Genomic DNA, 26,435 nt, shown 5'->3' with positions numbered 1-26,435 from the left:
GGAAGCAGTGGAGCAGTATTAACGTTTTTAGGGCTAATTCACTGTGGTGAGCAGGAGAGTATCATAAACTCCCACACAGGACACTATTCAAATGTGGCTGCCCTTGTTCGGTGTCTGAGCTCAGTAACGGAGCTGGTATCTGCATTTTGGACCTGGGGAACGAAATTAGGTCCTTGAGTTTTGCTGTGAGAACAAAGTGTGCATCTAGTTCACTGTGGCAAGAAGCAGCTGTTGCATGAAAAGGTGTTAGAATCTCTGAAATTATTCAACATGCAAGAATCTGTCATGCCCTGGTTTTTCAGTGATTTTATCTTTTTTTTTTTTTTTATGTCTTTATGGTCCTGTCCTCCTTTAGTTTGTGGAGGGGGGAAAGGGAAGAAACAAAGTCGTTGAAAAAGGGAGAGAGAAAACTTCTCTCCTTAAAAATCATACATATTGATGAAGACATAACATACAAAATAATGCGAGAGGGAATTATGATTATTTCACTTGTTCTTCCTGCTACACGGGACCATTAAAAGGATCCCTAAACAAAACTAAATGTTCGAACCAGACAAAACGTCATATTCACGCACAGCACTTTACAAAGCCAAGAAACTCATTTCTAGTGAACGCTGTTGCAATAAAGTAGCGGGGATATTTGTAAGGATGACAAGGGTAGCCAGAGTCATTGTATTTAATGACAACAAAAGTGCTGGAAGATAAATTAAATGTAGTGCTTCACAGATCCCAACTCTTTAGGGGAAGCGTGCAAACAGCGTTTAGAACAGGTCATTGCATGTCAACGTGTTTGAGAGTTTCTACCTGCCTCTTTGAAAGCAGCTGATTCTGGCAACGGTGAAAGCAGCATGCTGGAGGATCTGGGCCTTTGCTCTGAACCTGTCTAGCAATTTAAATGTGTAAAATGCAGGATGTTTCCCATTTAATTTTTTCACCCCCTTGTTATTTTCTGGTTCAGGAAAAAGCAAACTTGCAAATAGTTAGGCACATGCTTAACTACAGCGTATGAGTCTTGCACCAAGAACTAGGTCAGGGAGTTGGAAATACACAGACGCCTAAATGTTGTGAGATTAAGGTTTAAAATGAGACTCAGCAGAATCAAGGCAATTCTCCTGTCACACATGAAATTATATAGGAATTGATTCTGTTTTCTGTTTGTACTGAATTCAGGAAGAGATTTACTATTGCACTTAATGGAAAGAATAATGGTTGCTATAAACAGCATACTAATAAACAGGTTTATCTATCTATCACCTATCTATCCATCTATCTGTCGGTCTATCTATATATCTACCTACTTATGAGATTCACTATATTTATAACTGCTTATATCATTAGTTTAGCTATGAAACATTATTAATATTTGGTTACTGAAAGTTATATATTTTATTCCCTAACACTGTAAACTATACATATATGTGTAATATACTAAAGAGAATGATTTCACTATTCATTAAAAAAGTATGGGAGCTTTTACCTGGAAAGAAATGTGATCTGCTTCCCCAACATTTTAAAAGGCAGTTACTTACAATAATTGATTTTAAGAAAGAAAATGAAGTACTTGTTTGGTCCTAGCAGTGATTACATTTCACATCAAAACCAAATGCATAAATAAGTCACTTTTTACCCATATGTATATATGTAATGCATATGTTTAAATATGTTTATATATTTATATGTTCGTATATCTATATATTTAAAAGATGTATGCGATAATACCTCATCATTTATCAAAATCTGTAGTTTAACCCTTACAAATAAATTTTACAATTGTATTTGTGTTAAATAATATTCTTTAATCATTTGTGTGATTTTTGCAGTAAGTTTAAGTCTGGTAATGAATTCTCAGAGCATTTACTTTTTCTCCAGATTGTGCTGGTTTGTTCATCTCACAATGCTGGTTAAAGAAAAGAATCTTATGGATAAAAGTCCCCATCTAGAGCTTGTTTAGTGAGAGAGAGAGAAAAAAAAGCTTAATAAAGCCTAATTCTGCATACAATCTATTTAAATTTCTGCATTATAATAATTTCTCAATACTGGCTTCCCAAACAGTATACAGACTAAACTTAATTATATCAATATATATACTTTCATGGATATCATAATCTATATTGTTTCAGCCATGTTAATTTTTCATAATGAGAGATTAAAAAAAAACTCATCAAGAAGAAATAAAACATTTCATCCTTTCTGAACTGAATTTTGCTGCTTATCTGGCTTCCCACTGCCTCAGTCTCAGCCTCACACACAATGCATGGCGTGAAGGTTTTCAAAGTGAGTTTATATCCATCTGGGCTTGGGCTAAATGGTGTTTGCTACCCAAGAAGAAAGGGCTCAATAAAGTCAGTTAAGAGCATTAAAAGTGAATGAAGAGGGAGACCCTGCCAAAGATTGCTTCATCACAGGTCCATCCCAGCACTTATTTTTAAATAGCTAAAGACAGATGAGATATGTCCCACCCACAGTGGTTCTATGAACCTCTTGCTAACCAGAAGGAGCATTCCTTGGAAAACAGGAGCAAAGAAGAAGCAAAGGCCCAACAGTGACTGATCCATGAGCATGTATGAGTGCTCTGAGAAAACCACCCTTCAAACACAACTGCTTTTGGTATTCTTACCAGAATGTAACCTTGCTCCTGATAATCCTAGCTGCAACGCACTTTGGGGATATCTGTGTCGTCTCCAGATTAGCTGTGTGACACATTGCAAATGCCATGCAGAGATAGTAACTCGAGCTTTGGAAAACAGAGCGCTCAGCACAGTTCCATGCCTGCCTTAATTAGCTTCCTCTAAGTGGGTCTAATTAGTATAACCCCAGGAAAATGATGACATGGCTTGCTCAGATCTCTCTTCGCATGTTGTTGAATGTCATGATAGGGACAATGGATAAAGATGACGAGTCATTTTTCTTGCTGTGATGTCGGAGAGCAATGTTGTTCAGATGATGGCAATTGATACAGTTCCACTGGATTTAGTAGGGCTACATGACATCGCTAATATGGACTGCATTAAAATTTGATTTCAGAAGACCACCCAGATGTCTCCATTTCTATCCTGTTACATCTCTTCCATTGTTATACTCTCTGTCCCTTTACATCCTTTTCACTTCCTCAACACCTTTTGTCCTGTCTAGATTTTATGTCCATCCTTCATCTTCTTTTAGTAAATGACAGGTTGCAGGTGGCACACCTGGTGATGTTACTGACATTTGTCTTGGTAATTCTTTTCCTTTTTTGGGCTCCTTCCTCATTCTTCTTGGGCAATGCCACTTCCACAGTCATTTCTAAGCACTGATTGATGATTCAAAGGATTTTCTTAGAGGTATCAGGATCTTATTTTATAAATGATTTATGTGGGACTGCTTATACAATTAACAAGAATAACAATAAATAGCAATAATAAATTTTTTTTTAATCTGTCCTGAAAATATTTCAAGCCACTTATTTATTTTCCTCTAAATTTCCACTCTATTTTCAGTGTGGAAGCCAGTGGGTAATTGAACCATGCTTCCTAATTAACACCACCACAGACTGCAGCTCATTAAGACTGCCATTGGTAAACGATACGAAATCCTTAAGCAGTCGGTCCCTACCCGCAGGTAGGTCTGTCTGCGTGCTAGAAGTGGTGCCGTGTACTGAGGCGTGAGACTAGCACCCTGAGCCAGCCCGGGCAGGAGGAATGGAAGCGGGAAGGACAGGTCTCTTAGTGGCAGGAGGTGGCACCATCCTGCTGTGGCCATACAGCAAGGGCACTGGAGATAGGTAGCTCACGGTGACCGTCAGTCACGGTGGAAGGAGTACAGCATGCTGGGCTGATGGAGTCGTCCATGATGCCACCCTTGCCTTACCACTGGCAACCCCTAAAACGCCTCAGTTAGGTAGGACAGTCGTGTTGTCAGCGGGCAGGGGGGAACAGCGGTTTCTTGTTCTCTTAGTTAAGCTTTCTGCAAAGCAACATGACTGGTAAGTCAGGAGCAGCTGAGTTTTGAAAGCAAGAGCAGTGAAATACCAGTTTCCACATAAAATTCTTATACTCTGTACTATAAATGGTCAGTAATTGTATGTTGTCTAAAAGAGTGAAGAAATCAAAATTGTGTTAATACCAGGTGTTTTCACCTGATCGTGGCAAAGACTGTTTTCAACTCCTGGAGTAATAGCTCAGATTGTTCTTTTTCACAGAATTAATAGTAGTGAGAAATACTGCCTTAGGGTATAAACTTGGTTCTCAAACAGCTGATTTTCAGAGTGCCTTTAGCTTGTACTTTTTTTTTTTTTTTTAACAAAGCATATACTCTTTATTTTAACAGCCACACTATTAAAACTCTAAGAGAGGGCACTGAATCTCAGTCAGCAACAGAGTATGGAACTGTGCAACTGTACTGATGTTAAAAGTATTAACTAATGACTTCCTTTAAATGAGAGACATTCATTGTGGTTAACGAATTGGACGGCCGCTCAGAACAGGCTGCTCCTAGGCTCTGATGCTGAAATCCTAGCTGACCCCCAGCTAGCCCTTCAATTCCTCCCTTTCTCAGTTGCTATGATTTAACAAGTGACTGGATGTCAATTGACCTGCAGTAGCTGCTTATAAGCACGCTCTTCACTGGAGGCAAATGGGATCTCATGCAACTTAGCTTAGTTTTGCCTATGTAGACTCTTTCTTTTTTTAATCCTATGCCTATTAAAATGTGGCCCATTTTTAGACTGTACTGCTAGACACTTATTAGATACGTTACACATAAATAGATTTGATTGTGTTAATCACCTGTTTAGCTTTGTCATGTCTATGATTGTGAGCTATCTGTCTATCCACACAATGTGAAAATTTCTGCCTGCTTTCCTCCAAGAGGCTTATAACACAGTCTTTTAAGCTGACCTGAATTTCTGATATATGCAGCATCCCCTAATAGCTTCGTTGATGTTACAGTTGTGCAGAAGGAGCAGCTGTTGAGGCCAGAAGAGAATGTCTCTAGCCTTTCACTTAGATCATTTGATGTCTATGTTATTTTCATGTATCTTAAAAATATATATATATATCAGTTTAGGGATTAATAACGTAGAGAGAAAAGTCCCTTTATTAAGTGCCTCCTTAAGTTGTAATGGGGGCAGGGAACATACTCTCTGTTTCACCGTATGCTAGTATCTGTTAATTACTTTTTCCAATCTCACTCTGGACTTGACTTCGCTGCATTTTGCCAAATTCCCTAGAGAGCCTGACTAAAACCAACAACAGAGGTTGGTCTTCAATTTGCAAAGCATACATTTGTAGCTGGTGGGGCAGGGAAACAATCTTTGTATTCTCAGGTGAGCGGGGCCTGTGTTTGCCAGGTTCTCCTGTCAACAGCAATAACTGGTTATGGCTAATTTCACCTAACCATTTCATCCACCAATTAAATCCCTGAAACTTTTCCATCTAAAAAACCCCACTGTCTCTCTATTAGAGTGGCATTTGTCTTTTGTTTTTGGTTTTTTTCTTATTTTTTATGAAGGAACAAAAGCAACTATAGTAGAAAATTCCGCTCTTTCCAAAACAGATGTCAAAAATCAGATGGCACGAATTATCTTGGAAGTAATCTAGGAGTTGCTGAATTAACCTAATCTACACTGACTTGACAAGACTCACAACTTCTAGGCAGGTAAAGTTAGTAGAGCTGAGTCACGCCAGGAGTCTTTTAGCACTAGGGTTTCTAGAATTTATTTTTTCCAGATGTTTCAAACTCCTAGTAAGATTTATATCTCACTCTTATTAGGTATCTATCTCAGCACTGCATGGCTCTCAGATAATTGGTTTCAGTAGATAAATTAGATACATAGTTCATTCTTCCAAGACGTCTTTATATCACTTTTTTTCTCTGCTGGGATGAAAACAGTATGAATGTCACCACACTTATTGTGACCAGCCTGTTTCCTTTGCCTGTGTTAGCTTTTTTGCTTTGTTGCATGGAGCTTGCATTGCTGTTTACTTGTTTCAGTCCATTATCTCTGATTCTTCCCGAACGCCGCAAGAAGCTGCAGATATGCAACTTCTACAGTCATTCCCCAACTCAAAAATTCACCTGTTACAAATCTCGGAGCTGCTTCTAATAACCGCTTCCACTATCTGCTATCTAATGGTGTTATTTACGGCTGGAAAACTTCGAGTACAGAACACAAGCTCAGCAGCAGGCTATGAAAACTGCATTTCTCAAGCAGATCATTGATCATCTTCACATGAGCACAAACTCATCTTCCGCGGTGCTACTACTTCTGGAGACACTGCGAATGTTCTTGCTTTACATCACTGTTAAGCTGTTCAGCAGCTATCCGTGAGTGAAGACTTCAGTCTGTTTGTATCGATCTACTGTTGCCAGTGAAACAGCAAGTTAATTCACTCACTTGGTCCTTCTACTCACAATCACACCTTGAAAACATTAGTATCCACTCTGTTCCTTACAGCTCTAGCTCATGGTGATAGGCAGTTTTCTAATGGGAAATGGGGACAGGTGGCTCTCTAAAATGCATTTTTGGTTTGTTTGCAGTCAAAAAGGATATGCCGGCTCTGTCTCAAATATGTTGTCCACCACTTCTCCACTGAGTTCACTCTTCTGATGACTTCAGGGACATAGCGTATCTTTAATGTGATAATGTCTGCCCTTAGTTCAAACACTATTATGAATGTCTCATTTGAGACTGTTACTTTCTGATGTGTTTAGCTCACATTTGCTGTTTTTGCAGAAGAGCTGACCACTGATCTTGGAGTTCAAATTTTATCCCCCAATACGTGTGGCCTTTCTGTTACGACTCAACCCTGTTTCTGTCAGCTCCCTGGCTTCTGGCCAAGAGCTCAAATAAAAGTTAATAAATATTCTCTTTGCATTGAGTTTGCAGGCCACTCATCTGCTGCTGCAATATTGTCCATGGCTCCTATTAAGAATTAAACATAACTTGTAGCACTTTATCGTCACCATGATCCTGGTCTTCCACCAGGTTTCCCAGGCTTCCTGGTTCTTCCATGTCCTGCCTGGGGATTGCCCTGCACCTTGGCTCTCAGTCTCCAGCAGAACCAGTGTCCTCAGCTCCTGGGCAGTTTGCCTTTTTCGAGCTGGGAGCCAGGGTTTGCTGAGTTCCTCGGCTGCTGGGCTGCTGCTGATTCAGGGGCTGCTGCCTCCAGCCCTCCGACTTCCCTCGGCAGCTGTTGCTCACTGATTCCCCTGGCTGCCCAGGGAGCCACGCAGCCTGGGGAGCTGGGCAGCTGGCGCTCAGGAAACAAACCAAAAATCATACTGTGCTTCTCTCCGGTAGAATTCATCAGTTTTCCTTCCCTTGAGAAAAAAAGAAATAGAAAAAAATAATTCTAGAATATAGATCTCCTTTAGGAAAAGCTTCCCTTCTGTGTTCATCCTTTGAGATTCCCATCGCACCCAACTTTTTAAATTCTCTTTTCAGGTCTGGTCTATTGAGAATACAGCAGCATGATTATTTTGCAATGTGATGGCACTGATAACTGATACATGCTTCTTCAGCATTTATTTCCAAAAGACTTCAACCTCTACATTGTGTGTCATCCCCATAGTGCAACCTTGGGCTGAAAATGTGGAGAACCACGTTATGCCCAATGTACTTCTACTGTCTCTGAGCTGTACCGAGTTAACCTTCCCCTGCTCCACTGCTCTATCAGACTGTTTTGTGTGCTGTCTCATTCGAGACTCAGCATTTGATAAAACTTGTGCCAGAAGAATTCCCTCAAAAGGCATTCTCCCTCAAGAGAGAGAATTCTTCCTCAAGAGGAAGCTCCCATTTTACAAAGGACTAAAGATGAACTTTTACGGCTTCTTGAAGTGGAATGGAAAGATTCTCATGCATGATATTACCGGATGGTGAATTAAGACCATAGAAGTAGCAGTTTTAGGAGAGAAGGGGCCTAATAGGTATTCCTACAAACGTGGACTCAAGAAGTCACTGAGATTGCTTTGCCTAAGGCAGGCCATCTTTATGTGAGTATGTGAGTAGATACAAGACATTTGTCTCCAAAGCTGCTAAGCTAAGACATTTTAACAGCACTAAATGCAATTTTAAAGGTGTAGGTGAATGATGAGAAGGTAGAATATCACTGACTTGCCAAAAAATGTGTTACAGGAGGATGTACTGTACTGAATTCCATCTTCTGGCCATCACCATGTAAATCGGATGCTACAAATTCTTCAGCTCATTTTGTCTGTCCATGGGAATACTTGCCACAAATATGAGGTGAAGTGCACAGAAAAAAAGCTTTAAAGAAGAGCCTTTTAGAATAAAACTTTTACATTCAACAAGGATGGCGCGGGGGGTGGGGGTTATGGTATTATTATCTCTGGGTTTATTGCAAGCAGATTTATTGAAGGTGGCTACACAATGTAGTCATAGCAGGCGAATCTTACTGCACAGTTGTTATTGCCTGAGATAAGGGGTGGGCGAGGGGGGGTAGTTGTCCTCCACCATACTTTGGGCCCAAGATGAGTGGAGGGTAGTTGCGCTCCGCCACAAAGGAATAACGCAGCTCTGCATCTCTTTTATGAAGGAAAGGATTCTGTGCTGAGCTTCGTAACAGATTATTAAATGAGACAACCAGGTATCCAAGGAGATGGTATTGAAAATAAAAATTTCTTGGAGAAATTCTGTAAGAAGCACAAGGGGGTATCAGCTCTATAACTTTAGCATTCAGAGGACTCATTAGTAGAGCACAGGCTGCCTTGCAGTTCATAGCCAGAAAATATGATCATACATCAATAGACATTTTAATGAAGTTAATGGGATTGTTATTGTTTTTTTAAATAACTATGATAATGTAATAACAGTTAAAGCATTTTCAAAGGAGACTGTTCAGGCTGGTTGTCAGTACCATAATCTCACCTGTGCTTTAAGAAAAAACAATTCATATATTATGAAAAATTGTCCTAATAGTATATGAGAGAAGTCTCAATGTAAAAAGCAAATTACACAGTTAATAGATTTGCTGTTCATTTTGCCAGGATGTAGCCAGCATATCATAGTGCTATCAGGGAACAGATTGCCATAAAAGGAACTTACGTGAACCCAGTTAAAAAAAAATGTCCACGCATGTTTCTAGAGTTTTCTTTTCAATCCCTATTTTTCATCCCAACTCTCCAGAACATTGTTCATCTTCCCCAGGTGATAAACACCCGCAGTCTAGGTGTGATGAATTAGGAACCCTTACTGCCTTCAGCCATCATACTCTTAGGAGAGATTAATAATTGGGTCATTTGGAGCTTTAACAGATTGTCTCTCTATGGGAAAATTTCTTTCATCATCACATATATATGAATTTTTCTATTTTAAACAACACAGATGTCATCTCTACCATGAACACCTTATTTGGCACAGTGGGTAAGTTTTTGCATAGATCTGAAACTTGACTTTCGATTAGGCACATTAAAAACACATCAGTTGTTATGCATGCTGGGCTCTATATCTCCTTCATCTTGCTAGTTTATCTTTGCTCTGACTCCTGCATAACTCAGAGCTATCTGTCCCTTAAAACATATGTACTGTGCAGAGAGTTCGGAAGGGGACAATCCAACCAAAGATTCTCAAAAACATTCAGTGGAAATAGCAAGATCCATAGAAAAATGAAGTCTGAGAAAGTTAAGTGATTCAAACAGACTGAAGATGTTAAAGAAAGCGTTAAAATAGAAATGATGAAAACAATGCTCAATGCTTCTACAAGACTGTGTTTGCATGTGAATTCTGAATCATTACGAGTGTTATCATCTCCCTTGCTCCATGGGAGGGAAACAGACGCCGGACACTAGGTCTCCCAAATCCTAGGCTAAAGGTGGGATAATCTTGGACCATCCCTAAACATATTTTACCACCAGGAATATTGAATTACTAAATCAAAAGAAGAGCTGTGCCATCTCTTCTGTTTTGAGATCGTTCCTCCAATATGTCCAAAATCGTTATTGAGCAGAAACCTCTTGCCACACACCTGCATCAATCACAGAGCCGCTTTTGGATCAGAACGGTGTAGACAAACAACACACGAGCTGTGGTATTTGGAGAACAGTCTGCTTAGTATTAGTATTCTTCATATTTCATATTTACCTCATATTTACTCCTTAGCTCATTTACTAATAAATCACCATAAGCCCTTGAGAAAAAAAGCAAGTATTTATCAGACTGTAGCTACTGGCTTTTTTATTTGCTTGTTTCTTTCTATAAATTGATGAACAGGTAGAAAAGCTGCAGTGAAGAAAAGTTAAGCAGATGAATCATGGCGAACCATTTAAATCACCCAGAATTTTTGACACGTTAGCCTTGAACAGCTACTGTTCAGGGGCAAAAAGAAAATGAGTGTAAAATTAGTGTGAGATCTCTGAAATTCCTGATTCATAAGCTTGCATCAGAAAGCTAGTAAAATTTGTCTAAAATACCTGACGCATTTTTGTTACAAGCAAGGAGATTGTCATTTAGCAATGACGAAGGAGGAGAAAGACTCCCATGTCTTAGCTGTAAGCTTATAAGCCGTGGATGTGACGGGGGAAAAGTGAAGCAGAGCCCCAGGCAAAGCACTTCTTGCGCAGATAAGGAAGGATGATCGGTATTGCACAAAGCATGACTGTAAACTCATCCGGACCAACGTGTAGCGTTTCCGTCCTCAGTGCTGCAGACTGGAACAGGTACAGCAAAGGACACATCAGGTGGCCAGCGAAAGGAGAGCCTATTTTGCAAGAAGAGGTAGAGGGAACATCAGCACATGGTTCCTCTAAGTAGTGGCAAATAAGCCAGCTCCAAAATGGGAGCGATATAGCTGGGTCAGCGTGCAAAGACACAGCTTTGACCCTGGCAAAGCAGAGATACCACAGCTCCTCGCTGGCATGGCTGGATGATGTTGGGGCCCAACCTAGAACATCTGCCCAGCGCTAGAATTGCAAGTGCAACGTATTTTAGTGCGAGAGGGAACCCCATTCCCATGCAATTGCAGCCCCAAAAAACTAGATTCACTGTCTTTTGCAGGAGGCTGAAGCTCATTTTACAGTTTGCAGTTATGATCACTGGAATAATCACTGAGTCTGCAGGAGAAGATAATGTAAAATATTTTTCCAACCTCAAAACAAATTATTTTATTTATTAGCATAATTGTGTCCTGTTGTGATGATCTCTGTTTCCTCATGAGTTTGCTACTGTATTTGGTCAGATTTCTGGGCAGATATACCATTTTTATTTGCTTTTGTGTTTTTTTCTAATGCTTTGTTTTTCTATTTTCTTTTTCTTCACAAATGACTTGTTCTCAAAAACCTCCATCAAAAACTGAACCATTAAAAGTGTTGAGCTGGGGGCTGATGACAGTTTTCTCTAGGCAATGCCCAATTTGGCTTGAAATACCTAAATTATCATTAATTTATCATTCCAGTTTTCACCAAAAGACACATTAAAATTATTTAAAAAAAGCGAGGAAAAGTTCAGCATTAGCCTCAGGGAAGTGGTTATGAGAAATTATCTTAATAACTCTGAGTTACTTCATGGGACTGTGTTACTGTCAAGAGCCACGCATCAGATACCCTTTGTGTGAAAGAAGGCACAAACATAATTTTCTTCCTAAACAAAAATAAAGCGACAGTAATTGTTTCGTCTGGTTGTAATTCTCTACTGAGTGACATAAACGGTGCTGTCACTTCTTTCAGTAGGTCATAATTGCATTGTATATCTTATGAAATTAAAATGTTGACTGTAACATCAAGGGTGGTGTATTTACAAACTCAATAATTAAAACACTCTCTACTATGTCTCCAAATGGAAAGGTGACGTATTCCTGGTGCTGTAGTTCAGGTTTATGTTCGCTGTACCATTTTTGCTTCATCCTTTAGTATTAAAAAGACCAGTTTTTATATATGGGACTTTTAATTAAAAAAAAAAATACATAATTTAGGCTTTGATCCCCAAACTGTCTTGGCACAAATGGACGTTGATCTTGGATCAGGCCCTTGTGCACTGAAGTAACTGTTAAGATATGTACAAAGCTAAGCCCATCTTCTCCTTAAATTAGGGGAACGATTCTCAGTGATTTACGTGGAAACTGGAACAGGGCTAGGGTCCAGACTGAGATGTTTAAAACAGCTGCCAATTCTACACTCACCCCCTTGCACTCGTGAAAAGGGAGGCTCAAGCATCTATTACTCTTCAAAGAAACAAGGCTAGCAGGCCCTTGAGAGCTTGCTGAAATCAGTGCAAGTCTTTCCACTGACTTCAAAAGGCTCAGTCCCAAAGCAACTGAGCACCAATTTATATGCTTATTGTTCGTTATGTGTGTTTTACAGCCGGGACCACTTCTCTGAGTCTTCTGATTTCCAATGGGGAGAAGGGAGGAGCAGATGAACTGGTGGAAGTAAAACCCCACCATGGCCCATGACACGCGAAAACTAGAAGGGAGTCCACAGAGCTGTTCTCACCTGCATGTTACAGTTGTCCTCGGCTCCAGCTGTCTCAGTTTGCTGAAAAGGGCGTATTTGCAGTGTCTATGTTTTTTTCTTAAGTAAAGCACTCAGCCAACTGATTGTTTCTTTATTACTTGTGGAATTGTTTATGTATTACCAAAAGCATGAACTAAAGATAAAATGAGAAGAAAATCACTGTTAGTAGATAAATTACCGGAAAAGTCATGAATAATTCAAGCAATTGGACTCCGATGTTTCTCAGAAATTCTTCTTTCTTCTTTTCATACTGGGGAAAAGTGAGTTTTGTATGAACAAAGCTCATCAACTGTTATAATAGTAGAGTGCAATTTTAAAGGTGAGAAATGAGAAATGCTGAGTATGGTGGGTAACACAGGGGAAAAAAGCACTGGATTCAAAAAAAGTGGTGAAGAAAAATGAATGCTAACATAATGAGGAAAATAAGATAATCACTGCATAGCAAATACTCATCTTGGCCTAATCCAGTACATATGGTACTGCAAAGTATTCACAGGCAAAGCGACTCTGCAATAAGCCCTCATTCGTAAGCTGATTAATCATTGACAGGTTGTTTCCTGATCAGATAACCTTTACAAGGAAGACCCTCACATCCTGAGTCTGAGAACGTGGAGTTCAATCTGGGAAGTCTGGATCCAGCTGAATCTGCTTCCCACCAGCAGCTGCTGAAGCTGGGACAAAAGGCCCTTGGGCAGGTTGGGAGCGTTGCCCCATCAGTTGCTCAGAGCGGAAACCTGTGAGAAAAACCTTCTCTTGTTTCACTTGCTGATTTTGCCCTGTGTATCTTTATTTCAGGAATCTGTTTAACATTATGCTGGAATAATGCCTAATTCAATGACCGCAACAGTCATATTTCCGTAGACCTGAGAGCTTTGCTTAAGGGTCAGAATATCATCGTGTTACATGTTGTATGCCAGGAACAAAGAGAGAGTCCTAGTCCCAGAAAATTTTACAGCTAAAATGTTTGACTGCTAAATAATAAAGCAAACAGAAAACAGAGCAACTTCTCTCCCAGCTTCCTATGTGTAAGCATCTGTCCCCTTGCCCTTTTACTAATATCTGTTCTCCACTGCTCAAAGCCTTACATGCCTCACTCTATCCAACACAGATTACACAGCAAATGTTCCCCAAATGCTAAGGTACTAAGAACAAAAATAGACTTAATCTGAAATTAATTGCATTTCAGAAAAAAATGTTTTCAACACTTTTTATTTAATTGACTGCAGATTAAACTAGGTATTATAAAGGAATAAAATGCTCTTTGTAGGCTACAAGAAACGTTGATTTTTTTTCTTTTTTCCTTTTTTTTCTTTCTGTCTTTCTTGGACACCTAATGAATTAAAACACCTACCGTGTTATTATTATTCAAATCTGCTTGAGAAAGATGTTAAGATTAGAGATGATGGCTGAGATAGAAATGTCTGTCTTTTTTAGCTACCCAAAGTTAATTAAAATATGCCTGACCTGTTATATGCCACCCAAAGTGTCCTATGGAAACAAAACTCTTAACCGTAGCATAGAGAAATTGGCTTGCCTTGCTTAAACTCCTCAGGGTTAATTAAAATGCAACTTACTCTTTGAAGAGTGCCACAACAGAGATGGTTGCTTTTCCCTTCTTCCCTGTCACACATTTGCTGAACGTTTATGATAAGATTTTATATAACTAAACAAGAAAGCTTAGATTGTTATCAAAGGAGCAAAGCCTTTGCTGGGATTAGGGAAAGAACGTGGCATCTCTCAAGGTGGTCGAAGCAGGGAAGAGTCAGAAAGCTCTGGCTGCTTGTGCCAGGAGCTTACGGAAACACAACCATGCTGGCTTCAGACTGGCCGGCTCTGGGGCTGGTGATAATGTGGCTGGAGCAACCTCAGCGTGATGTGAGTCCTCAGACACTTACTTTCTCAGGCAATTTTGTTAGCCCCTGCTCTTGCTGGGCTGCCAGAACAGCGCTCTGGTACCTGTGGTTGCTGTGCCCAAGATTTCTCAGTAGCATAGGCAAAGTTACATTTCATCCAATGTCAAGATCAAGGTTTAAAGCTAGCCTAAGTCAAACAATATGAGCAGCAATGGCTTAGATGTACGTTATTCTGGAAGTCTTTTTACTCCTGGTCCATTCTTAGGCTCCTAGGCAATATAAGAATGCATATGACACACAATAGAGAAAGGCAGGTGATCATGGCTGTCTGTATAGAAAAATACAATGATTGAAATGTAAAATTAGATGCTATTTTAGAAATGTTTGTATACCAAGGCCTATTAGACTCCGTTTCTTGTTGGAGTGATTTCTAAATCACAGCTTGCAAAAGGAGAAAGCTCAAGCCTTGCCCTCTGTGAAGCCTCTGAATTCATCCCATGATAAATGGCTGGTTTTCTTTCTCTGTCCTTTCACAGTGGCTTGCAAGCCTGCTTGATGTCTTATGAGAATAGGTTGCACTGTCCCTGTGCCATGTCTCCATCGTCCGGGGGTTGCCCGGACCCCGTGAAGGCATCAGCAGGGATCCTTCCTCAGTCCAGGACAGAACAAGGCAGTGTACATATTAGGAGATGGGGAAGTGGCCTCACTTTCCAAATAGACATCCTTGGCAGGAGCCAGAAATTGCTCAGCCTAAAAAAAAGATTGTTTACTCTGGAAGCATCTCTATGTGTCCATCTATATCCCTGTTCTGGATAGGAAAATGATATTTAAACTACTCCCAAGAGATGTCTGTTTAAACTGATTGAAAAGACCTCAGTGACAAAAATTCAGCAACTCCCTGAGAAGCCGCTTTTCGTGCCTCATCACCACTATTGTTTGGAAGGGTCCCCTAATATCCAGCGAACCTCTTCTTGCACCTTTGTGCTGCAATGTAATCCTAATCAATCTTCCTGCAGTTTTAACAAACTCTTTTCCCATTGTATTTTGGAGATATGATAGACCGAAGGAGACTTCATTACCATGGAGAAGAGTGAGTCAACGATATACATAAACTTCATTCGTAACAAAGCCAATTGATGATGAAAAGGAACTGAACTGAACATGATTAATCCTTTTTCAGTGGCTACTTTTAGTGGTCATGACAATTAATCATACCAAAGAGCTACCAGTTTTTAAGTCCTGCTTTATTTAATTAAACTTAAACCATCCAAGGGGAAGTTCCAGAGTCCAGTGAAATGAAGCAGATGATGCTTTTCATAATGGCCCTGCCTAGGGGGAGAGATATTCATCTTTATATTTACTTGACTGCTGTGTCATTTGTCATACTTGGCTTTGTAATTTGTTTTCTTCTTTTCATTTAATCAATTTTCAGTTAAACAGACCTTTTGTTATCCAGAACAGAAAAACCTACTATGAGATGGTAGGAACCTTAAAGACATTTAATAAGATGTGATCATCTTATCTTCCTGATATGAGCAGCTTTTATTTTAAATAGAGAAGCCTTTATGAACCTTAGTTCCTAAAGGAGAAATCTTGTCCGTAGTTACACAGCGAAGGATGGAGTAAAGCCAGGATGTCAGCTCGCACAGCCTGAGTAGGACCACAGCACCTCCCATCATCTCTGTCATGTAAGACCTACGGGTCCCAACCAAGCTAGCGTTTTCAGCTTCCAAGCTGTGTGTCCTGGGATTTTTTTATTCATGATGTTACTTCTAACCTTGTGGTTAGAATTGGCTTGCATGTCTGAATGACCCCAACCTAATAACCGCACACCAACAGCTCCATGAGTTGCGGTCTCAGGTACAGGCACACATAAAGCAGTCTATTCCCCTTTCCCAGCTGACTGCTGTTTCTGCTGTTCAGTTATTCCTTTACACACCCCCAGCCCCTGCTTAGTCCCCAACCCCCCCCTCCCCCCCCCCCCCCCCCCCAATTCTTGCTCTGTTGCCAGCAGGAGTTCACTGAAATGGAAGTCAGGCCTCTGATTATGTACAGATCTGGATTTATCTTCAGTTTTGATATAAATTTTCTCTGAAAAGGTCAGATTGTTCCAAATCCTGTAGAGCACCCATTTTAGTGGGTTGTTAGATTTAATCTATACTCTTCTGTGCATCTTTATAGCTGATGTTAAAAAATAGTTTTTAAATGATGTTGGATTACTAAGAAGAGCACAAAAGCCTCTTGAAAATATATTTTTGATCCTCACTTTCGGACTGCATTCAAATATTAAAAATTCTTTTGGAAACTCAAAAAGATATCTTTGTATATATTAAATCATTGCTGTTTTATGCTAAAAGTTGGCACAGAAATTGGAGAGGAAAGGCAGAGCCTCAGTTAACCTCTCAAATTACTTTTTTTGTTTTTTTTTCCCCATCCAATTTTAAATAGAAATGAGAAATAATACTATGAAAAACTGTAGGTGGAAGAAAAGTAATAAATAATTCAGCTGACGCCTTTGAAAGAGAAGCATTTGTAGAAAGGCCTGTTGGCATTTTGAGATACAGCAGTTGGCTATCTCAAAGGTGAGCAGCACACACAAGACAAATTGTCAAGCAGCCCTTCCTGTTTGCAGCTCTTGCCCTCTCAGCTCGCTGAAGAACGCTACGGTAGGCTTCAGGTACAACTGAATACTCTCTTAAAAAAGGTTTGAAGTTGAGAAGCTTGGCCAGGAAGTGGCTGCTTCTGCCATGGGAAGAAAAAATGTGAAAGGACTAGAGCTGTTGTAAAGCGTAAAGCTTGCTGCTGCTACAGGAGATGTAAGGAAGGTGACTACTTTCCCTGGGAATAGCTGTCGCACTCTCCCCATAAGCCAACGTCCAACACTCCACGACTCTTCCTTCAATGGAAATAGCAGTATTAAAAGTTTTCTAGCTCTGCAGAGTCTGTCTGGGCCAAAGTTGTTAACCTGTAAGCCAAGGAAATCTGTTGTCTTTAGCAACCACCTATTTTCCAAGGTGTCAAGCTAGACACGGGTCACCCATAGCCTCTAGAGGTAAAGGCCATCTGTAGAGCACTGGCGGGAATGGAACCAAATTCTTTAAGGGACTCAGTACTGTATATAGTGCATTTGTGTGGTTCCTGGTACCAGGCTAGCTCAGCATCTCACAATCAGGTATGTATGCATCTCCTAGATATCCCACGGTGAAAGGAAAATTCCTGATTTCTTGATGGAGAACTATAAACCTAACGAATGAAAACAATATTTAAATACTTGTATACCACTAAAAAACAGTAGGAATTAAAAACCTCCATGGAGCTGGGCCACAGTGTGTTTGCATACAGGGTTTCAGCTTGAGATTAAGACATTTACTTATCTATACATGTAGATGTGCATTTGCGACCTAGATATTAAAGTTCCTATTACAGTCAATAGAGATCTACTCAAGCAGTCAGTGGAGTCTTGTAGGTGACTCATCTCATCCTGAATTAGAAACCAGTATTTGGTTGCCTAAATTAGTCTCCAAACTTCATTTACTATATTGCTTAAACTCTTGATTTGCTTGCCCAGAAATAGGCAATGAGTGCTGTTTTAGCTATTCCAGTGTGTACCACTTGACGGCCAGCTGCCAGCCTGTGAAGGGTATGGTCTCCCATAGCCCCGTGTCTAATCTGCTAACCCCCAAGGATGTTCTGGAAATCATAAGCCTGCTCAAATGACACTGGGAACATGTGGAAAGGCAAATGACTAAAACCTTAGATCTCCACTGACCACAGTGGGGAACATCAGCCCTTAGATCTCAATTCCATTGCCTAAACATGTACTTTTAGTGTCATTTGTGATGTGTTAAAGTATCCTGGCTGGCCTTCAGCAGACATGCCAGAAAGGCAGGTCTTCCATACCTTCCTGCCAGTGCCATGCTGCTGTCTCAGATAAGGCAGCTCAAATATCGTTAGATGCCTTATGTTTAAGTGACTGAAAGGAATACGCACTGCAGAAGGAAGATACGCTAAAGTGCAACCTAACGGCACCCATGAATTCCATAGGGGAAGAAATTCAAAGCCAAATTTTATTATTCCTCCTTAATAAACTAAAGATGATTCAACATAGGATACTTAAAGCAAATGAGTTGCCTCCTGAAAGACAGTTTGAAATACTTGAGGGGTTTTACTTTCAGACCATGACTTCATGCTTTGCTAGCCGAAAGCTAGTCCTTGGCTCCCTAACAGTCATTTAGTTTAAGAAGTAGAAATGTTTCCTTTTTTTACCTCATCTCCAGCACGTCGGTTGTTTCCTTTTTCTAAACGCGGTAGGGGCTGATTGACAGTGATCCCCATCACGCTTCCACATGAGAGTAAGCATCTGCCATGCCACCTCTCTGCAGCCCATTAAAATTTTTCAGGTTTAGAAATGTGAAATTTTCAGGTTGGAAATGGAAAAGTGAAGGGTGTGAGAATGAATTCCCCACTCTATCATCTGCCATGAAAGCCCATCCAGACAGCAATAACCATTCGTATCACCTGGAGCTGAATAGTAAGAATCAACCTTCTTCGTAATTTTTCCTTATCAGAAGACATCTGCCTCTTTCTTTCTTTCAGTATATTCTAAGTCGTCTTCTATCCCAGACAAATCCCATATGGATAAAACAATCTCTCTTCCATTGCAAATGCTGATGCTTTTGGCAATGTCAAGCAGTTCATGTACTACCAGAGAACAACCTAAAAAAAGAATCAAGTCCTGGTAAACTTAAACCAAAAAAAATGTTTCTCCTCCCTAGATTTTACCCTTTTCTATCTTTTCTAGCTGGGTAGAAACTAAATAAAAATAATATTAAAAAAAGAAGAAAAGGAGGGAATCAAAATGAAATCAGAGTTCGTGTTTGATTTAACAAAGGATGAAACACAAACTATTGAAAATCTGAAACTTTGTTTCACATCATTTTTTTCTGCAGGAACATGCACTGTATATTAACCAGCCCAACTCTACGCTTAAAAAGTCTTTATATGTTTAAGAAATGTTCTCAGAAAAAGAAAAAAGAAATGGAGCTTATGAGAAAGGCTCAGTTTAAAACCAGATAGGTTCTGCAAGAAGTGAATAGATCGAAACATGTGATGGAAGTGAACAGCTCCATAGTATAGGTGAGAAGTTTGAGAAATCTTCAAAAAGAATACACCAATCATGATTCAAAATACTTCCAGAATTTTTATTATAATATATGATTGATTGAAATATATCATGACTTACTTCACTTGCTACCTTTTTGTTAGTACATTTTCTGAAATTACAACAGAATGGAAATAAAACAAACGTTCTCTTTATAGTGAAATGTTGGGTTTTTTTCAAGACCTGACTAAGCTTGCATTTAAAACCTTTTCCAACTGAAAGCTGCATTTTGCTGAAGGGAAACTTTTGTAGAAAAGAATAATTATTTGCTAATAGGGTTTCATATTTAAATAAAGAACAATAAAATCTTTTCAGCATTTCATTTTTTCCTAGAGCATCTATAGGTTTGTTTGTTTGTTTGTTTATTTTTCTTCTGAGAAAAGAGAGAAGAAGGGGGTAGAATTAGAGGGGCAAAGTACAAAATGGAAAATATAAAATTGGACTGCTTTAAATTTCTGGAGAATTAAAATGTTTCCGTAAGGAAAAATTTCACAGAGGAAAGCAGAAAGGTGCCCCCCCCCCTGCCCCCCGCAAAGAAAAGCAATTATTGTGCTCTTTCAAAAGGTTTTAATTTTAATATTGTGGACCTGTAGTTATGAAAACAATTACAAGACCCTGCAAAGTATAAAAGTAACCGTGATAAATAAATCAGATGGTAAAAGCTCTGTATTTTCCCTGGGTTGGCATATGGCTTCCCAATTCTGCGGGACTAGAAAGATGATCACGTAAAAACCAGTAGCAAGAAGAGAACCCCAGGGACCTCCTGGAGCACCTCGCCAATCCATCTCTGAGTTTATTTACAGTGCTCTGCTGGGAGGAGGCTGGGGATTTTAATCTATTTTTTTCCATGTGCTTTACATAAGGAGAAATGCTTTTCCAATTTGTGAAGGTTTGTTTCTGTTAACGGTGCCGTTAAGTGTTGCTGTAGTGTCAATGCGGCGAATATCTGTTGGAATGGCCATTTCTAAACTGCCCTCTGAGTATCTACTGATAATTTTGGAAGGCAATTGTCAAAGATGTTTTAGTTACAGGCCGAAGCACAAGGGCAGCATGGCTTAAAGAAAAAGAGAATTTCACCAGCAAAGAGCATCAAAGAGAATTTCAAACCATCCACCCTTCCCCCTGCAGCTGGATCGCATCTTTTACGAGAGCAGGGAAAGTTTAATATCAGCTTTTGAGAGCATCAAGGACAAAAAGATGTTGATTTGGCCCTTTAGCTGGGGTGAACTTTCTTCTTAGCTCAGCAGTGTACAGAAAAAATAAACAAAAACCGAAACATAAAAAAAAAGCAGATGAGGAAGAAAATCATTGCCCTGTAACAACAAATAAGTAAGCACACACTATAACACCTAATAAATTAACACCAGTGTCACTGAAAAATAAAAATAACATTTTCAAAGGACAGCTTGTCATGTTCTCATGACTCAGGGATTGTTGTTTGTTTTTCCCCTCTCTACTCCCCCTTTAATTAATACATTTACTTCCAAATAAGATCCGAACATTAGGAAAATGTCACGCCATATGTGTGTTTATTTTTGCTCAAGTAATTATAATGGTGTAGGATCTCTCTTTTCCTTTCTTCGCTTGCTGAGACAGAATGTTCCTTCGGAGGATAGAACAGCCTCAAAGCAGCTGCTGCGACATCTGAGGCGGAGGAAAAGGCAAAACTTCACTCTTTTCCGCGTGTACGCAATGACCTTTACGAGATATGGAGGGAGTCCTTCCTCCAGGTGCTATCCCCGCAATCGTCGGAGGAGTCTGGGGGTGGAAGCAGGTAGAAGGGAGAGGGTCTCGCGTGGTCGGGTGCAGAGCCCCTACGCGACACGCACCGTCTCTGCGAGTGCCTTGGGAAACGGGTGCGCGCTTCATCGTTCCCTTTAGCATGGGAACCCTCCACACTCCTGAACGTGACCTTGGAGCGAGAGCTACTAATATGTTTATAACAAGAAGGGAGTCCAAAGTTTATCTAGGCAATCTCGGTATCTTGGAAGCAAACCACTGCGAGCTCTGGGGAAGGACAAATCCTGCCCTCTTGGATTGGGACGATATCAAGCAGCTTCTTTAGAGATTCCTGGGTAGAGTTTTCTTGTGGTGAATAGTTTTTTATCATCTTCCCAGTGTGTTTTGATGTCTTCTGAGTAGTCAGATGATTTTAAATGTTTTCCTATTATTATTATTTCTGTTATTAATTTTACTCCGGTTACTATTGCAAAATCATACTCCAGCATCATTGTCCATGATTCATAAATCTTTCTCCTTGAAGCCAGCACCAGTCAAATCCTCAGCTGTCAGGGTGGTATCAAAACATGGAACATGTGTATGTAACATATTTTGTGAATAATTTAGACATAAAGGGAAATATTCTAGTCCTTGAGGTGGTCATGTGAGACACTGGGTGATTTAAAAAATATTCAAAATACCTATGATGCTTTGCACAGTTTTCGCCTTTCATACCTACATTTCCCATTCTCTTCTCAGCAGACTGGCACTTGCAGATCTGAAAATGCAGCAAGAGATACTGAAATAAAAGCCAAAATCTTCAGTCAGGGCTACCTGTTCTGTACACAGTAGGAATGGATAGTACAGACAAAACATGGACCAAAGAACTTATCTTTCTCTTTAAGGCATAAATAAAGAGTTCTTCTAACACAGATAAAACTGCACAAATGCTATAGTCTTCTGGTTATTGATTAAAATAGAGTCTTGCCCTTTCTGTAGTAAATATTCACTACTATTAGCGAATGTAGTAAATTTGCTAGAAAATATACAGGATGATGATGTCCATTTGAGCTTTGGTTCTGTGTTCCAGTAGCTTCATTTCATTCCAATACAACAGGTCATGATGCTGGGAAGCCGAATTTTGAATTAAGGTCATTTTTATTCTTATAACTATTTACCCACAATAGTCCCAAGAACATAGCTAATATGAGGCCTCTCTCTGAAATAGATTTTATTGCTTCATTTCTGTGGGTAAAGGAATGAAAGGTTTAATATAGCCTGTTCAAGATTTTCTGCTTAGTAGCTTTAAAGCATTGTGTAGGAAATAAAAGTTCTCTGTATTTATCTGACGCAGTGTTCATTTCCTTGAGGTCAAGATTCAAAAGTCCTATTACTTTAATATATATTCCATTATTAGGGGTTGCGTTGTCCATTTTTTATCTATCTTCAATGTCAGTGCAATAATACGGGGTACTGGGATCTGATTCTGACAACCTTGCTCTAAATAGTGCAGGAAATAAAGACTTGGGACATTCCTACCTCTTTCAGTGATTCCTTGTATGTGGCCCACCCTTCTGAGACAGAGTCTTCCAAGGCACTGTGGTGTCTGAGGACCTCATGAGCTCACACGGAGATGTCACACGCACCATATTCAATATAAGCGTTGTCAAAAATAGGTTCCCTCAGGCTAAGGAACAAGAAATATTTTTGAGACCCAAAGAAGCTACAGATATGCATTTGGCTTTTTACCACTTCCGCAGTGCACAAGGATCCATCAAGTTTTGGCTTCAGGATCCATCAAATTTTAGCTTCAGGATCCATCAAATTTTAGCTTACTGGGTCACTGGGGTGGTGAGAAGAGGTTAAATTGCTCCTCAGGTACTCTCCAAAACAGAAATTCCCTCATGAGAAGATTATGGCCCGCTTGGGAGCCTCTCCCTATCGCTTATAGTGTGGATCATCAGGGACATGCTAGGTACTCCATCTGTCATCTCTGGCAGAGTGGCCAACAACCAAAGCCACAGCTTAAAACAACCCCGCAGGGCTGTTCACCACCCCAGGACTGAAGCCAGGGACTCCGTGATGCATCACTAACACCCCAGCTCATATACCTAAAACAGCTCTGGACGTTGTTGCTAAGAGATGGTTGTGGAGGCAACCTCATACATCACATGTGGACTAGTGCCTAGACGGGAAGCATGTGCTCCAACCAGATGCTGTACTGCTAGCTCCGAGAGCACCTTTGCTAAAATATGAGGTACACATTGCTCGGCAGCAGAGCTGCCACTTCCTTTCTAAGATGGAAAATCTGTCACGCTGCTTCTCTTATGACTCTTTCCTCCATAAAAAAAAGCAGATGACAGCCCTGCAGAGACAAGTTCAAATAATGATTTGTCCATTCCTCTCACTAGGCAGACCGCAGAGATGTTTTATGCTTTCAAAAGTTGGTCTTGCAATGTAATGTCAGTGAAACTATCAGAGCAAGGCGCACCAAATGGAAAAGCAAATGGTCATTTACGTGCATTTTTCACAGCCTTCTTAAAAGATCACAGTCAAGTCATGGTGGCCTAAGAAGGTCTTGTCTAACAGCTAACAATAATTGACCTTGTAGATGATCACAGCTCACACTGATTACAGGATTCGCCACTTACCTGGCAGGTGGAAACATAGGGACACATGAACAATCAGGCTGGATAAGGTGCTGCAGCTACCAGACAGCGTAAGCCTGGGGATCTTCTGCAGGCCTCAAGCCATGCTTGTGTTTTGCAAAACAAAAGAGCTCAGAAGCTCTTGCTTCTGTCACTCGTTATTGGGGGAGCAGTTTTGCTTTTTCTTTCCCTGAAAAAAAAAGAATTAACACTAAAATTTACCCAGGGCTGTACTTTAGCATTGATTCTTCACTGTCTACCACTTTTCCTAGCCATTTAAAACTCTGCAAGGGAGCATTAAAACACCTTTGGGTTGACAGGCTTTCACACGGCTTGCCTCTTTTACATTGGACTGCAGGCTCCGAAATGGTAGGGTATTTCCACTGACTTCTGTAATTTTCTCCTTATTTCAGCCTATTGCGAGCCTGGAGGATTTGGCTAGATTCACTCACTTCAGTGCTCACATATGCGGAGAGCGTAATCCTTGTTGCTTTTCTTTTTCCTTCCTTCCTCCTTCCTTCCTTCTTATGCCACTTGATCTTGTATCAAATATATAGCTATATAAGCAATGGCAAATTGTTTATATAGTAATATATAAGCAAATGCAATACTGCTTGATAGACTCTTTCAAATCTCATTAATCGATCTGTACCTAATAAAATCAAACCTTAAGCGTATTTTGAAAAATCACAGATGCCTTTAATGTTTAATGAAAAAGCAAATAGTTACTGCACTGTTTCCTTGACCTTTCTCGATCTGGATCACTAAGCAACTTTAAGCATTCAGCATGCGCTGAGTAAATCAGGATGTTCTGTAATAATCCCAGATCAATCAACATAAATAAAACAATTTATCCCAGATGTGGCCTGAAAAGACATTTGTCTGAGTTATGTAGAACACTTGGGATTCAAATTGCAATGTTTTCTAAGGTTCTTTAGTTTGAGAACGTAAACAGAAAATTACTTCCATACTAGCACTATTTGGATTTATTAAAAAGCCCACTACAGGCAATTTAAATAATACCATACACTTTGGCTGAAGCACTTTTGTTACAGCATGCTTATTTTCTTCTCACAAAATTTAAATAAAACAAAACAAAAAGTAGGTGAAATTTCTTTTTTTTTTTTCACTTTAACATAAACTCCCAGACTTCAATCTTGCTATCATTTATGCATGTGCTTATCTGTAAGCACATGAATAATCCTCTTTATCTCAGGAGCAATACTCATCTGCTTAAATTAAGCTTTAAAGACTTCCCACTGAAGCCATTTTTAAACACATTTTAAAAGCCCTGTTGTAAGCGATGTAACTTATGTTTAATTATAAGGGAATCGTATTGCTTCTCTTGGAGATGAAGTTGGTGCTCTGTACTCCAGGGAAAACAGCTAATGTACATATTGATTTATTTATTTTAGACTGTTCTGTTGGCACCCATGAAATCGCTGGAAATTTCAAAGCTGGCAGCTCCGAGCAGAAACCTGGAGAGAAAAGATGAGGAGATCTTCCCCGACAAACAAGTAACTCCAAAAAAGAGCTAGGCTGGAGACGCTATGGACAAGGGAGAAGCGAGGCAGTGTATTACCTTGAATTAGATTCAAAGAAGGTTGCTGATCCGTTTCTCCAGCCTACTCCAGAATGAGCTGAAATCCAGTCCCACACCAGACTCAAAATACCCGGGTAAAAATGGAGCTTGTCCCGGTTAACAGCAATGAACTGAAGAACAGAATCAGGTTCTGCATGAATGTGACTCTGTCCTTTCTCAGTAATATAAAGAAGGCAATTTCAAAGTATTAAACTATCAAACAATTTATAGCATCATGCCAATTTATGTGAGATGGGGATCTGGCTCTTAAAATCATTCTGGCTTGCACGCAATAAAATCACACAGTACATCCAAAGTTCAGCGCACTCTGACAGTGCATCTGAAGTGTACACTTGATCTATGAGCTGAACTATGCTCAGTCAGAGTTAGACTGGGTCAGTAAGCTCGGAATGAATTAATTGCACTGACATCACCCGGGTTTGTCTTCTTCATGTGCTCTTATTTAAAGAGCTAGAACTTTGTTTAGCACAATAATGGGAACTGTCTTGCAGTGCCACCGCGCAAGTAACCCCCCTTCAAAGGAATCTGCATGTGCAAACAGCCCCGAGATAGGCTTCACTTGCTGCCATGAGACAAACCCTCAGGGCAAAGCAGCATGCGTCCCTCCACAACACCATGGCTTCTAGTCCACAAGCAACAGCCCAACGAAACGAAAAGGTCCTTGAACAAGGTAGAAAACCAGCCAAACAACCAAAAAATTTTGCCCATTTCTCTTTTCTTTTGTCAAGAGACCTCCAAATGCTGAGGATGTCTCGAGGACTGCTTACGACACAGACAACTAGCATACTTGGCTACAGTTAATCTTTAAGATCCCACGTGATGCCCATGAGGCTCCTACCAAGAAGGTGTTGCCTAATTCCCCTTGCATTGGGATGTAGCTGTAGGATGAGGGACTGGCCTTAGAACAATGTTTTATACCCCTTTTTTTATGTGTGTGTGTGTGATCCAGAATTTTTGTTTCAAAGAACAGGCAAATCAATATGGGGCAAATCTAAGCTGACTAGTAG

At 40.0% G+C, this 26,435-nt stretch overlaps 1 long non-coding RNA gene across 1 annotated transcript; it reads right to left on the bottom strand.

Annotated features, from left to right (window-relative positions):
- Nucleotides 1-19,488: 19,488 nt before the first annotated feature.
- LOC112990745 (uncharacterized) lies at nt 19,489-25,770 on the bottom strand. Its single transcript, XR_003261142.2, has 4 exons — nt 25,408-25,770; nt 23,829-24,015; nt 22,717-22,864; nt 19,489-21,976 (listed from the first exon to the last, which is right to left on the bottom strand). It is a non-coding gene; the product is annotated as an uncharacterized LOC112990745 (long non-coding RNA).
- Between the last annotated feature and the right edge of the window lie 665 nt (nt 25,771-26,435).

This window comes from Dromaius novaehollandiae, chromosome 4 (genome assembly GCF_036370855.1).
Source record: "Dromaius novaehollandiae isolate bDroNov1 chromosome 4, bDroNov1.hap1, whole genome shotgun sequence".
Classification (NCBI taxonomy): domain Eukaryota; kingdom Metazoa; phylum Chordata; class Aves; order Casuariiformes; family Dromaiidae; genus Dromaius; species Dromaius novaehollandiae.
This window is presented reverse-complemented; position numbering and strand designations above follow the sequence as displayed.